Raw genomic sequence first — 11,855 nt, 5'->3', positions numbered from 1 at the left:
AGGCATCAGAAGAGAGTTCCCATGAGCTCCCACCACCCAGCTACAGCCCCCCCACCACCTGGCCCTTCTGCGTGGCCTCCCCCCCACCACTCCAACACCCCCAACCCTGGTCCACAGGCTGCCACCTTCAAGCCCACACTGACCCAGTAGCCCTGTCCTCTGCCCTGAGTGCACAACCTCATCAACCCACACACTGGTACTTCTCTCTTAAAACCAAGAAAACCAAAACCCCACTCGGATCCTGTAACCTGCTCCCCCTCCCTACTGCCTCACCTTTGTCCCTGCCTTTATAGCAAAAGTCCTCCAGGGGTGGTCCCTCCTGGCTTCTCTCATCCTTGGTCCCTAAACCCACACCCCGTCCGAGCCTACTGAATCTGTCATGTCTGGCCCCCAGCTTTGCCCAGGTTACTAGGTCCTCCGCTCACTGGTCCCCTCAGCAGTACCTGTCACTGTTGCCCCCTCCCTGTTCTCCTCAATACCTTCCTCTTTTGGCTTCCTAGACACACCTGACCACTTCTCCTCCTCCTTGGTCACCCCCATCCTCCTACACCAACCCCTTTCTCTCCCCAGCCTCTAGAAGTTTCCATGGGCTGTGTGCAGCTCTTGGTCTTCTGCTCCTTCCCCCACTCTTTACCTTGGTGCTGTCATCCGGACCCACAACTTTGGACACCTCTATCTGCCAATGATGCCCAGATGTGGCCTGAAGGCACGTATCTAACTATGCTCCCTTAAGTGGCTCCAGCTGGCAGCCTGACCTCTCCCCATGCTCTCCTGCATTTCCCCATCTCAGGGACAGCTCCATTTCCTGTCCCTTGGGTCCCAAACCTTGACTCCTCTCTGCCCACCACACATCTTCCCCACACCCCCTGCTACAGCGAATCCTATCAGAACCATCTTGAGGGGATCCCTGGGTGGCACAGTGGTTTAGCGCCTGCCTTTGGCCCAGGGCGCGATCCTGGAGACCCGGGATCGAGTCCCACGTCAGGCTCCCGGTGCACGGAACCTGCTTCTCCCTCTGCCTGTGTCTCTGCCTCTCTCTCTCTCTCTGTGACTATCATAAATAAATAAAAATTAAAAAAAAAAAAAAAAAGAACCATCTTGAAAGTAGGTCCAAAATCTGACACTTCTCACCCCATCCCCTGGCCAGGCCACTGCCTCTCCTCAGGGACCTCGTCTGGCCTGAACTCCTGCCTCTCCCACCCCCTTGTCCAAACAGCAGCCAGAGGGATGATAGGAGACAGAGGTCAGGCCACATCCCTCCTCTGCCCAAACCGGTCCAGTGGCTCCTCACTGAGCTCCGAAGAGAAGCCCCTGCCCCTGCCTCATCCTGGCTCCTTCCTTTCTTCAATGGGGACCTTGCCCAGCAGGCTGGCTCCTTGCTGGCACTCACCGCCCCCAGGGCCTTTGCTCTCACAGGAACAGGCCCTTGGCCTGGAACAGCTTTGCCTACATCGGTTCAAGCTTCGGTGTCAACTTCTGAGTCAGGATTCCCTGACCCTGAGGCCTCAGATCAGACGTGTGCTTCCTGTTCTCCCCACTGTATTCTCCTCGATTTCCCCACCTACACTTACCACCGTGTGATGTGCTTTCTGTTTCACTTATACAGTTATTTTGATGCCAGTCCTCTGCATGAGAATGTGAGTTCCACGGAGCAGGGTTCTTGCTGACTTGCTCACTGCCATGTCTCCCTCCTGGAAGTGTCTGGAACATAGTAACTGGACACTCAGCGCATGTGTAGAATAAATGAAGCCGCATGATTTCACCACTGGTAATATTCACAATACTTTTTCTTTGCATTGGCTATTTCATTTCTCTCTATATATGTATTTAAAGATTTTTATTTATTTATTCATGAGAGACACACAGAGAGAGGCAGAGACACAGGCAGAGGGAGAAGCAGGCTCCATGCAGGGAGCCTGATGTAGGACTCGATCCCAGGACCCCGGGATCCACGCCCTGAGCCACCCAGGAGGCCCATATACCGAGTATTCTTATTAACAGTCTTTGCTAACTGCCACTTGCCTGAGCAAGGGACCTGGTTCCTATCCCCTCCACTCTCGCTCTGTGACCCTGGAGTCTGACCTCTCTCGTCAACTCTGAGCCTCAATTTCTTCATCTGTAAAATAAAGAGCTTGGAAACTTTATATTCACCGCCCTAGATAGGACACCACTATTACTAGCCTAGAATAGAAGACAACAGTAAAAATGACATTAGACAATGTTCTATGGGGTCACCTGGGAGGCTCAGTCGGTTAAGTATCTGCCTTCGGCTCAGGTCATGATCCTAGGGTCCTGGGATGGAGCCCTGCATCGGGCTCCCTGCTCAGCGGGGAGTCTGCTTCTCCCTCTCCCCCTGCGCACCCCCCCTGCTCGTACTCTCCCTCTCTCTCATAAATAAATAAAATCTAAAAAAAACAATGTTCTACAGCTCTGGGGACCCCTTGGCCCTCCTACCTTCTCCTTACTAAAATGTGAGATTCACAAGGTGTAGCCAGGTGTCAAAGACAGGCCAGCACATAGAATAGACTTGCCCCTGGACCTAAGCAGAAGATTGGGAAGAGAATTGAGAGGAAATGACTTTTTTAGGGGAGCCCTGTCCTGGGCTGTGCCCGGCCCCATAAGCTCTTCCTAGAGGCCACGGGGAAGGACAGCCATCCCTTCAAGGTGTCCCTCCTAGCAGCTTATTTAGACTCACAATTCTCTGAGATCGTGCTGTCACCATCCCCATTTTACAGATGAGGAAATCGAGGCTGAGTTGGCACTTGCCCAGCTCACAGAGCACGTCCAGGCAGACAGCGATTGGAACTGGAGTTTGCGTGACCGCTAGCCCTTGGCAGACCCTGGGGTCAAACCCCTCACGTCTGCTCTGGCCTGGCTGTTTGTGGAAACTAGGAGGAGGGCATGGAGAAAGCGGGTGGGGATGGAAGAGTCTACGTGTCAGCCCTGCTCTGGCCTCAGTTTACCCATGTGGAAAGTGCTGCCAGGGACACGTAGTCTGGCTGCCCTGGGCTGTTTTGTAGACAGCTGGGAGAAAGATGTGTCCTCCTCCTCCTGCAATGGCTCTGGGTGTGTTTTTCTTCTGGACGAGGAGTGGGCAGTGCGTAGTCCAGAGCTCGAGGGTGCCTGGCCACCACACGACGGGACGGCCCATCTTAGAATAGGGCCCATCTCCCCGGGAGGCTGAGCCATGAGACACAGGCAGGCGAGCGAGGCATCCCTGGAACGTCTGTGTCCCCTGTCCTGACCTGCGTGGCCCTGCAGCCTCCCCCATTTTACAGTTTGGTATAACCAGATCAGCTAGATTCTTTTTTATTCCTTGTGCACAGAAAAATCCTAATTGATTCAGCCTTTTACTGACACTTTCTGCTCCACCCATAAGCAAGCTGGAGCCTCTCCCATCTTAATAAAAAGGATAAGAAATCAAAAAGCAAAACAACCCCCTCCTTTCCCTCGTGACCTCTGATTCTCTCCTACCTTGGGCCAGGTTTCTCCAAAGGCCCGTCTCTCCTCCGTTGTGACCCTTCCCTTCCTGGTCCCTCATGCCCGCTCTCATCTGCTTCCTGCCCCTTCCCCCCCCCCCGAAGCTGGGGGCTCTTGCCAGTTGTCACACTGACCTGCCTGTGGCCAAATCCTGTCAATATAGGATTAACAAGGACAATATTGTTAACACACCACAGACCACAAGAATTTGTTGTAAACTGAGGACCTTAAAAATATAGAAATATTTCTGGGATGCCTGGGTGGCTCAGTGGTTGAGCGTCTGCCTTTGGCTCGGGGCATGATCCCAGGGTCCTGGGATCGAGTCCCGCATTGGGCTCCCCAGAGGGAGCCTGCTTCTCCCTCTGCTTGTGTCTCTGCGTCTCTCTGTGTGTCTCTCATGAATAAATAAATTAAAAATCTTACAAAAAAGTATTCCTGGCCTCGTTTCTGACCAGGGTGTCCTATAAGCCACAGGAGTCTCTGACCACCATCCCCTCATCTTAGGGACCCCCCTGTGCCCAGACTTTGGCCCCCAAGGCCTTCTCCATGAAAGGAAACCAGGATCCTTTGGAACATAGGGAGAAAATGAGAATGAGCCAGGATACCCTGTAGTGGCCAGGCAGTAAAGCCATCCTCAGAATTATTAGGGGAGCCGAGGAGAGACCATGGAGGGATCAGAAGTCTCCCTCAACATGAGCCAGGCTGTGATAATACGAGCATCAAAAATTATCCATTGAGATGATGATGGGGTTAACATGAATAAATTCACTCTGTGAAAAGTCATGGCTGGAATGATACCCAGAAGGAAAAGGTTAACGTAAAGCATTCCAAGAGAGTCGTGATAGAAGAAAGATGACTGTCATATGATTTGTTTGAGTTTTCCTTGAGCTTAGTAAGTTGGGATGTGTTGGTCTGTGCATATTGGTTTTTTTGTTTCATTTTTGTTAACAAATTAGAGAGATGTGTTTGCTTTGTCTGTGTAATCAGAAAAGAATAAACGTGGAGCTCCGGACTGGAGGCCTAGAATAGACCAGAAAGGAGGATGGACTTGCCAGCCTTGGGGACCACATGGAACCACTCGGGTACATGAGGCTTCTTCAGGTGCGCAGCGTGGCGGTCACTGTGAGTCGTCCAGGAGGGAGGGGCTTTGCAGAGGATGACCACGATGGCTATTTAGCCAAGTCGCATCCCAGGAGAGCCCACAGAGCCCTGTGTCCCAGCCCCTGAGGACCAGAGTCAAACATCCAGATCCAGTGACCTCAGCTTGTCCCGGGAGATTATTGCAAACATGAGATGGTATCCAAATTTCATCACCGAAACCCTAGGGAGAAGGCAAACAAGTACAGCAAAACCCCTCAGAAGAAACAAAAGCAAGGGTGGGAATGATGCCTATGGCCTTGACATTTTAGAAGAGTTTATAAGTATAAATGTTATGACCGTCCTGTTCTCGGACCTTGCCTTGGGAAATCTGTAATTGCGGTTTAAATTGTTGACAGAGATTTCCTTAATCAAGTTTGTAATCAAGTTGGAATACTCCAGACGAATTGGATTTCTCAGTTTCATTTATGACACAGAAGAGCTTCAGGGAAGGAAGTCCACATAGCTGTGGCTACCCCTTCTGGGGACCAAGTCTCCTGACAGTGATCGCTCCATCCGCAAATTCACTGGGGCTTTACAGGCTGCCTTTCTGACTTCCTGGTGGCATCTGGCCATTTACCATAAACCCTCTGTGCTCTTAGCCTCCTGGCCTCTGACTGGCCATCCTCCGGAGGACTCTTCGTTCTCCACCCAGCCCTTCCACCCTGGAGTCCCTGGCCCCTTTCCAGACCCCTCTCAGGCGTCTCACGCACATGTGGGCTGGCCTCCATCCTACCCTGGCCTCCTTCCAAAGCTGAGTCCTCGTCCAGCTCGTGGAGGAGCTGCAGGACCAGGGCCACCAAGTCTGGGTGATCTCGCCTCCTCACTCTCTCAAGCATCGCTGCTCCTTCTATCCCCTACAGCAGCCCTCTACCAGCCATCAGTCCTACACTCAGTCCTTTTTGAGCCTCCACAGTGTTTGAGGTCCTGGAAATGCAAGACGGACAACAGGTAGTATTGCCATATGGGGCTGCATACTATTCCCGGGGGACCCGTTACAGTGCAGACTCCCAGGAGCTGCTGCTGCTGCCGGTGGCCCCAAACTCGCTCTTGGAGTAGCAAGGCCCCGGATCATACACAGGGGCTTGGTTTTGAGTCTTGCCAAACCAGATTAGCAGAGAGCCATTGAGGGCCCAGAAGAAGGGGCCTTGGATGAAATTGAAGTGAAGTCTTCCTCCCTGGCAAATGCAAGGGGCCTGGGTTTCTTTCACCAAATCCTCTTCCCTAGGATGAGGCTCTTCCCCAATCCTTGGCTGCATCAGAGAACTTTCCATAATGCTTAACGAGCCTCTTGCCCCCTGAGCTTGACAACTGAGATATACCCAAGGCTGTCAACCCATCTCTGGGGAAGAAAAACAAACAGCCCTGCCCCCAGCTTCCTCCTCTGTCATTACATCCAGCCCCAGACTCCAGAAGGGTTTTCCCGGCCAGCTCAGTGCCCACTCCGAGCGGCCCCTGACTGGTATCCTGCTTCTAGGATGTTTGGTCCAGGTTTCTTTTTGAACTTCCCAAAGATGCCAGAGCTGAGGATGAGGTCCAGCCCTTTTAGGCCGCCCTCCAAAGCCCACCTTTCTGGACCTCCCGTCTGCCTTCCTGCCCTGGATTCACGGGTTCCTCCAACAGAGGGGACATAGCCTTTCCCTCCTACTCCTGTCTTCAATCCTGCTGGTCCTCAGCCTTACAATGGCCCTCCCCTCTCCTTGACTAACCCCCAGCTGCTGCTGCTGCTGCTGCTGCTTTCTTCTTCTTCTTCTTCTTCTTTTTAAGATTTTATTTATGTATTTACTCATGAGAGACACAGAGAGGCAGAGACACAGGCAGAGGGAGAAGCAGGCTCCATGCAAGGAGCCTGATGTGGGACTCGATCCTAGGACCCCGGGATCACACCCTGAGCCAAAGGCAGACGCTCAACCGCTGAGCCACTGAGGCGTCCCTGAACCCCTAGCTTCTTAACAGGACTTTACAGTTTTTGTATCTATTTAATTTCTTTTTTTAAATAATTATTTGAGAGAGAGAGCACATGCACATGCAGGGGGAGGGGCAGAGGGGAAGAGAGAGGAAGAGGGAATCTCAAGCAACTCCGCCCTGAGCTCGGGCCTGATAGGAGGCTTGATACCATGACCCCGAGATCACGACCTGAGCTGAAACCAAGAGTCGGACACCTACCGGATTGAGCCACCCAGGCGCCCCTCCATCTATTTAATTTCTATGCAAGCTTAGGAAGAACATATGACTTTGACCATTTTCTAGATGACAAATCAGAAGCTTAGTGAGGCTGGATCACTTAGCTCAGGTCACACGGCCAGGCAGGCATCAGGTGGGGAGTAGAGTTCCTCTGTCCTTCTGTTGGGCCACCAGATGTTTGTTTTCTAGCACTTCCTTGTGATCAGTACTTCAATAGAGGAGAATTCAGGTGTGATGTGAGCCCGGAGAGGCTCATCCCCCAGTTGTGTGCTGGAGCCAGCTTCCAGCAGCTGGAGGGAGCCAATGGTGGGCATCCCTTCCCGACTCGTGCTCACAGATATCATACCCTGGTGGTGTGAAATTGGCCCCGGGAGGAGTATTTACACCATGAACATTGGCGACTCTATAGATCAGGGCTTCTTTCCTGGAGAGCTGGTGGCTAGTTTGCTAGCATACCACTGATGCTCACTCAAGTCTGGGAGCCAGGGAAAGCCTTCTGGAGGAGATTAGGTCTGAGCTGAGCTTGACAGGATGGGTGGGAGGTGGACAGATGGGCAAGTGTTGCCTTCACCTGGAATATTCTATCTGCCTGCTTAAGTCTAACACAGGGGTAAGCAAGATCACCTGGTCTATTTTCTGGAAAGGAAGCAGGTGGTATAAGAAGAGGAGGATGCTGGGAACAGGGAGGGGATTCTAGTCGGAGGACAGAGCAGATACCCTGGGTCATCAGGGTCATGTTGCGACCCAGGAGAAATGGTTTAGAGTTTATCCTGCAAACACCTGGTGGCCCTTGGCCATTTGCATGGTGGGGCGGGACACAAGTGAATGTCTTAGGGGAAGATGTCCTTGGCACAGGAAGGCACAGAGGGTGCTGACAGGGGCCAACAAGGAGGCCACTCAGAGAACAGAGAAGGAATGCTGAGACCACTTTACAGCAGCTGCCTGGGGTGACCGTGGGCAAAGGAGTCAGCTGCAGACACCACAGGCCCCGGGAGCTGTGGGGCAAGGAGAGGCAGGCATCTGAAAGGAAGCTCGGTTCCTGGCTTGGGCCCCTGGATGCCTGTCATTTGAGATAGGGAACCTGGGTGTCACTGGTTTGGGGGAGAATCATGGTGGATTTGAATTGAGCATGTGTTTGAGATGCATCAAGGCACCTGTGCCGTCAGGGTGGGAGGTCAGCGGCAGATGGGGTTGGAGCTAGAGCCCCAAGGACGGATCTGGGCTGGAGCCTACTGATGGATATCTGGACAGAGCCCTGAGCAGCACCAAGATTCAAAGGCACTGTCAAGAGAGTCGCCAAGTAATTAACATCAGAGTGATAGGGTTCTTTCCCCCCCTCTTAAAAAAAACGCAAATATTCAATTTCCAGAGCAGCATGTAAAGAGCTTGGAGGTGGCCATCACCCTCGTCCTCACAACAACAGCAAAGAAAGCTGAGCAAACTGAAAATCAACATCTCTTCTCAGATCCATTAGAGAATTGGGGTCACAGGGCAAACAAGTGGCCCAAAGACTGGAGAGAGAGGCAGAGACGGAGAATCACAGCTGCCTAGCAGCCAGAGCCCACAGCTGGAGCTGGTCTTGGCAGGAGCACTTGAGCCATCATACTTGACAGTGGCTAGAGGCTCAGAGAAGACAAGCTTGAGAAATAGAAGTGTAAGGAAACCCCCACACTTTCATGTCAAACTTTGGGCAGGGAAAGGAGAAAAACAACTATTTTTAAATACATCACAAGCATTCTGTTCTTTCTGTTCTCTGTAATGCAAAGGTAGTATATATTTTACTCCACTCTCTTAGGGTTTCCAGGTGGGACTGATGGAAGATAGGCTGGGGCAATGGAGGGTGGGGTGGGGGAGGAGGGGGGCGGTGCTCAGTTGCTTGAGTGTCCAACTCTTGATCTCAGCTCAGGTCTTGATCTCAGGGTCGTGAGTTCAAGCCCCATGTTGGGTCCATGCTGGGCGTGAAGCCTACCAGAAAAACCAAAAACAGGGGTGCCTGTGTGGCACTGTGGGTTATGTGTCCGATTCTTGATTTGGGCTCAGGTCATGATCTCAGGGTCATGAGCTTGACTCCCACATCGGGCTCCATGAGCACAGAATCTGCTTGAGACTCTCGCTCCCTCACTCTCTGCCCCTCCCCCCTCTAAAATAAATACAGAAATCTTTTATTTTTATTTTTTCTAAAGATTTTATTATTTATTTGTCAGAGAGCACAAGCAGGGGGAACAGAAGAGGGAGAGGGAGAAGCAGACTCCACACTGAGCAGGGACCCCAATGTGGGACTCGATCCCAGGACCCCAGGATCATGACTGGAGCCAAAGGCAGATGCTCACCAACTGAGCCCCCCGGGTGCCCTTACATTAATCTTTTTAAAAAAATCAAAAACAGGGCAGCCCAGGTGGCTCAGCGGTTTAGCGCCGCCTTCAGCCCAGGGCCTGATTCTGGAGACCTGGGATGGAGTCCCTGGTTAGGCTCCCTGCAGGGAGCCTGCTTCTCCCTCTGTCTGTGTCTCTGCCTCTCTCTCTCTCTGTGTCTCTCATGAATAAATAAATAAATAAAATCTTAAAAAAAAATCAAAACCAAAAACAGATTAACAGCAGAAAAGCGTACAGATTTTAGTTACGTGTTTGGGTGCCCTCATAAGACAAAGACCCCAAGAATGATGAGGCCCAAGTGCTCAGATACGAGATTGAAGACAGAGTAGCAATTGCAGAAAAGTAATGAAAATATGCAGGAAGGATAAAGGAAGGTAAGAATTATTCTAACAAGGTCTGTTTGTGCACATTTCTCTTGGCTTTAACCTTCAGTCTTGTGATAAGAGTGTTTCTTCCTCCTGGTACAGAGAGGGCACCTTTGACATGGGCATTTTGTCTCCTGCTTTTAGAAGGGAAAAGGGAAGGTCAGAGTGTACACTGTTGGTATCTGCTTTTCAAATACCTCTAATTCAACATAAGCAATATGCCAAGCAGCATATTTGGGAGGAGGGAGGGGGGTGTTTGGAACTCCCTTAGTAGCAAAGCTGGCCCTTAAACATAGGACTGTACCAAACTTTATCCCATCAGGGAAAGAGAAATTAGTCAACTCCATGTGCTCTGGCTTTCTGGTCTTACATAAGGGAGGAGGAAAAATGGCTAAGAAACTCCTCTGAAAGTCACAGCCTGGGACTGTGGCCTGCCAAAACAACAACAAAAACCAGGAAGATTTAATTATAAGATTATAGAACATTTATCCTCCATAACCTTCCGAAACAGAAAAGCACCAAGTCCAAATGGTTTCACTGGTGAATTCTACCAAACATTTGAGAAGGAAATGACACCGATGATCTATAATCCCTCCTAGAGGATAGAAGCAAAGGCAACACTTCTTAACCTTCTATGTCCCCAGAATTACCCCAATACCAAACCCAGACAGACACCTTACAAGGAACAGAAACTACAGATCTATATCTCTCATGAGCGTAGACACAAAAATCCTCAACAGAATATTGGCAAATTGAGCCCAACAATGTGCGAAAAGGATTATGTACCAGGACCATGTGGAATTTATTCTAGGTATGCAAGGCTGGTTCAACATTCAAGAATCAATTCATGTAATCGATCCCATCAAAGGCTGAAGGAGACAAATCACATAACCACATCACTAGTTGCAGAGAGCGTTTGACAAAACCCCACAATCACTCAGCAAACTAGCATAGCAAGGGGAACTTCCTCAACTTGATTAAGAACATCTATCTGCTCAATCTTCCAGAAATTGAAACTGCCCTACTACATAAAGTCTGTAAATTAAAGAAAAAAAAAAAAACACTGTAAAAATAAGTGGCACCTGGCTGGCTCAGTCATTAGAGCGTGCAACTCTTGATCTTGTGAGTTCAGGCCCTGCGTTGGGTGTAGATACCACTTAAAAATAATGTTTTTTAATCTTAAAAAAAAAACTATAAAAAACAAAACCAGGGGCGCCTGGGTGGCTCAATCTGAATCTTGGTTTTGCCTTGGGTCATGATCTCATGGGTCATGGGATCGAGGACCACTTAAGGGAAAATCTGCTTGAGGATTCTCTCCCTCAGCCTCTCTCTCCACTCATGCTCTCTGTCTCTCTCAAATCAATCAATCTTTAAAACAAAAACAAAAACAAAGCAAAAGAAAAACCCAAAATGTCTCAGGGCAGGTAATACTTGCATATAGTACAAATTACAAGTATAGGGGGGAGAAGGGAGCCTCCTTCTCACCCTAACCCCCAGCTGCCTAATTTCCCTCATGGAGGAAGCTGCTGTTAGCAGGTTCTCTGTGCTCTTCTAGAACTATCCTTGGCCTATACAAGCAGATCTGTCCTTAAAACACACACATGCACACGGTAGTGTTTTGGATGCCTGCTTCTGCATCTTGCTTCTTCCCTTAACGTACCTTGGAGGTTTTTCATGGCAGTACAACCAGCAAAGTCTCTCTCAATCAGGTTCGCTGAGAGATCTACAGAACATGATTTGGAGGCCTCTGTTCTCGATTGTCTTAGTGATGGGACACAGCTGATACCTTTCTAGATGCTTAGGAGAAAAGCTAGTTCATGATTTAAGCTCTCTGGAACTGGGCAAGGTGGCCCCCTGTTCGCTCCTATCTGTTGCCGGATAGCGTCTCCTGGCTTAACTATTTTATGGTTATTCAGGTTGTCCCTTGCTGCTGCATGCTTTTTAAATCCTTTTTTTTTTTTTTTTTTTTTTTTTTTTGCAGGAAAGGGGAGGCTATCACAGTGCTGCAGTTTAAATATCCATGTCCAGGGCAGCCCTGGTGGCTCAGCGGTTTAGCACCGTCTTCAGCCCAGGGCCTGATCCTGAGGACCTGGGATCGAGTCCCATGTCGGGCTCCCTGCATGGAGCCTGCTTCTCCCTCTGCCTGTGTCTCTGCTCTCTGTGTCTGTCTCTCATGAATAAATAAATAAAATCCTTAAAAAAAAAATCCATGTTCTTGGGCATGTTCCCCAACCTCTCTGTGCCGTGATTTTCATTCTTTCTCTCTTGCTTGTGAATGTAAATAGGTCCTGTCCTTTAAAATAGAGAGAGCACGGTT

Source organism: Canis lupus, chromosome 10 (assembly GCF_011100685.1).
Source record: "Canis lupus familiaris isolate Mischka breed German Shepherd chromosome 10, alternate assembly UU_Cfam_GSD_1.0, whole genome shotgun sequence".
Taxonomy (NCBI): domain Eukaryota; kingdom Metazoa; phylum Chordata; class Mammalia; order Carnivora; family Canidae; genus Canis; species Canis lupus.
The sequence above is the reverse complement of the archived record's forward strand: the minus strand, read 5'-3'. Positions refer to the sequence as shown.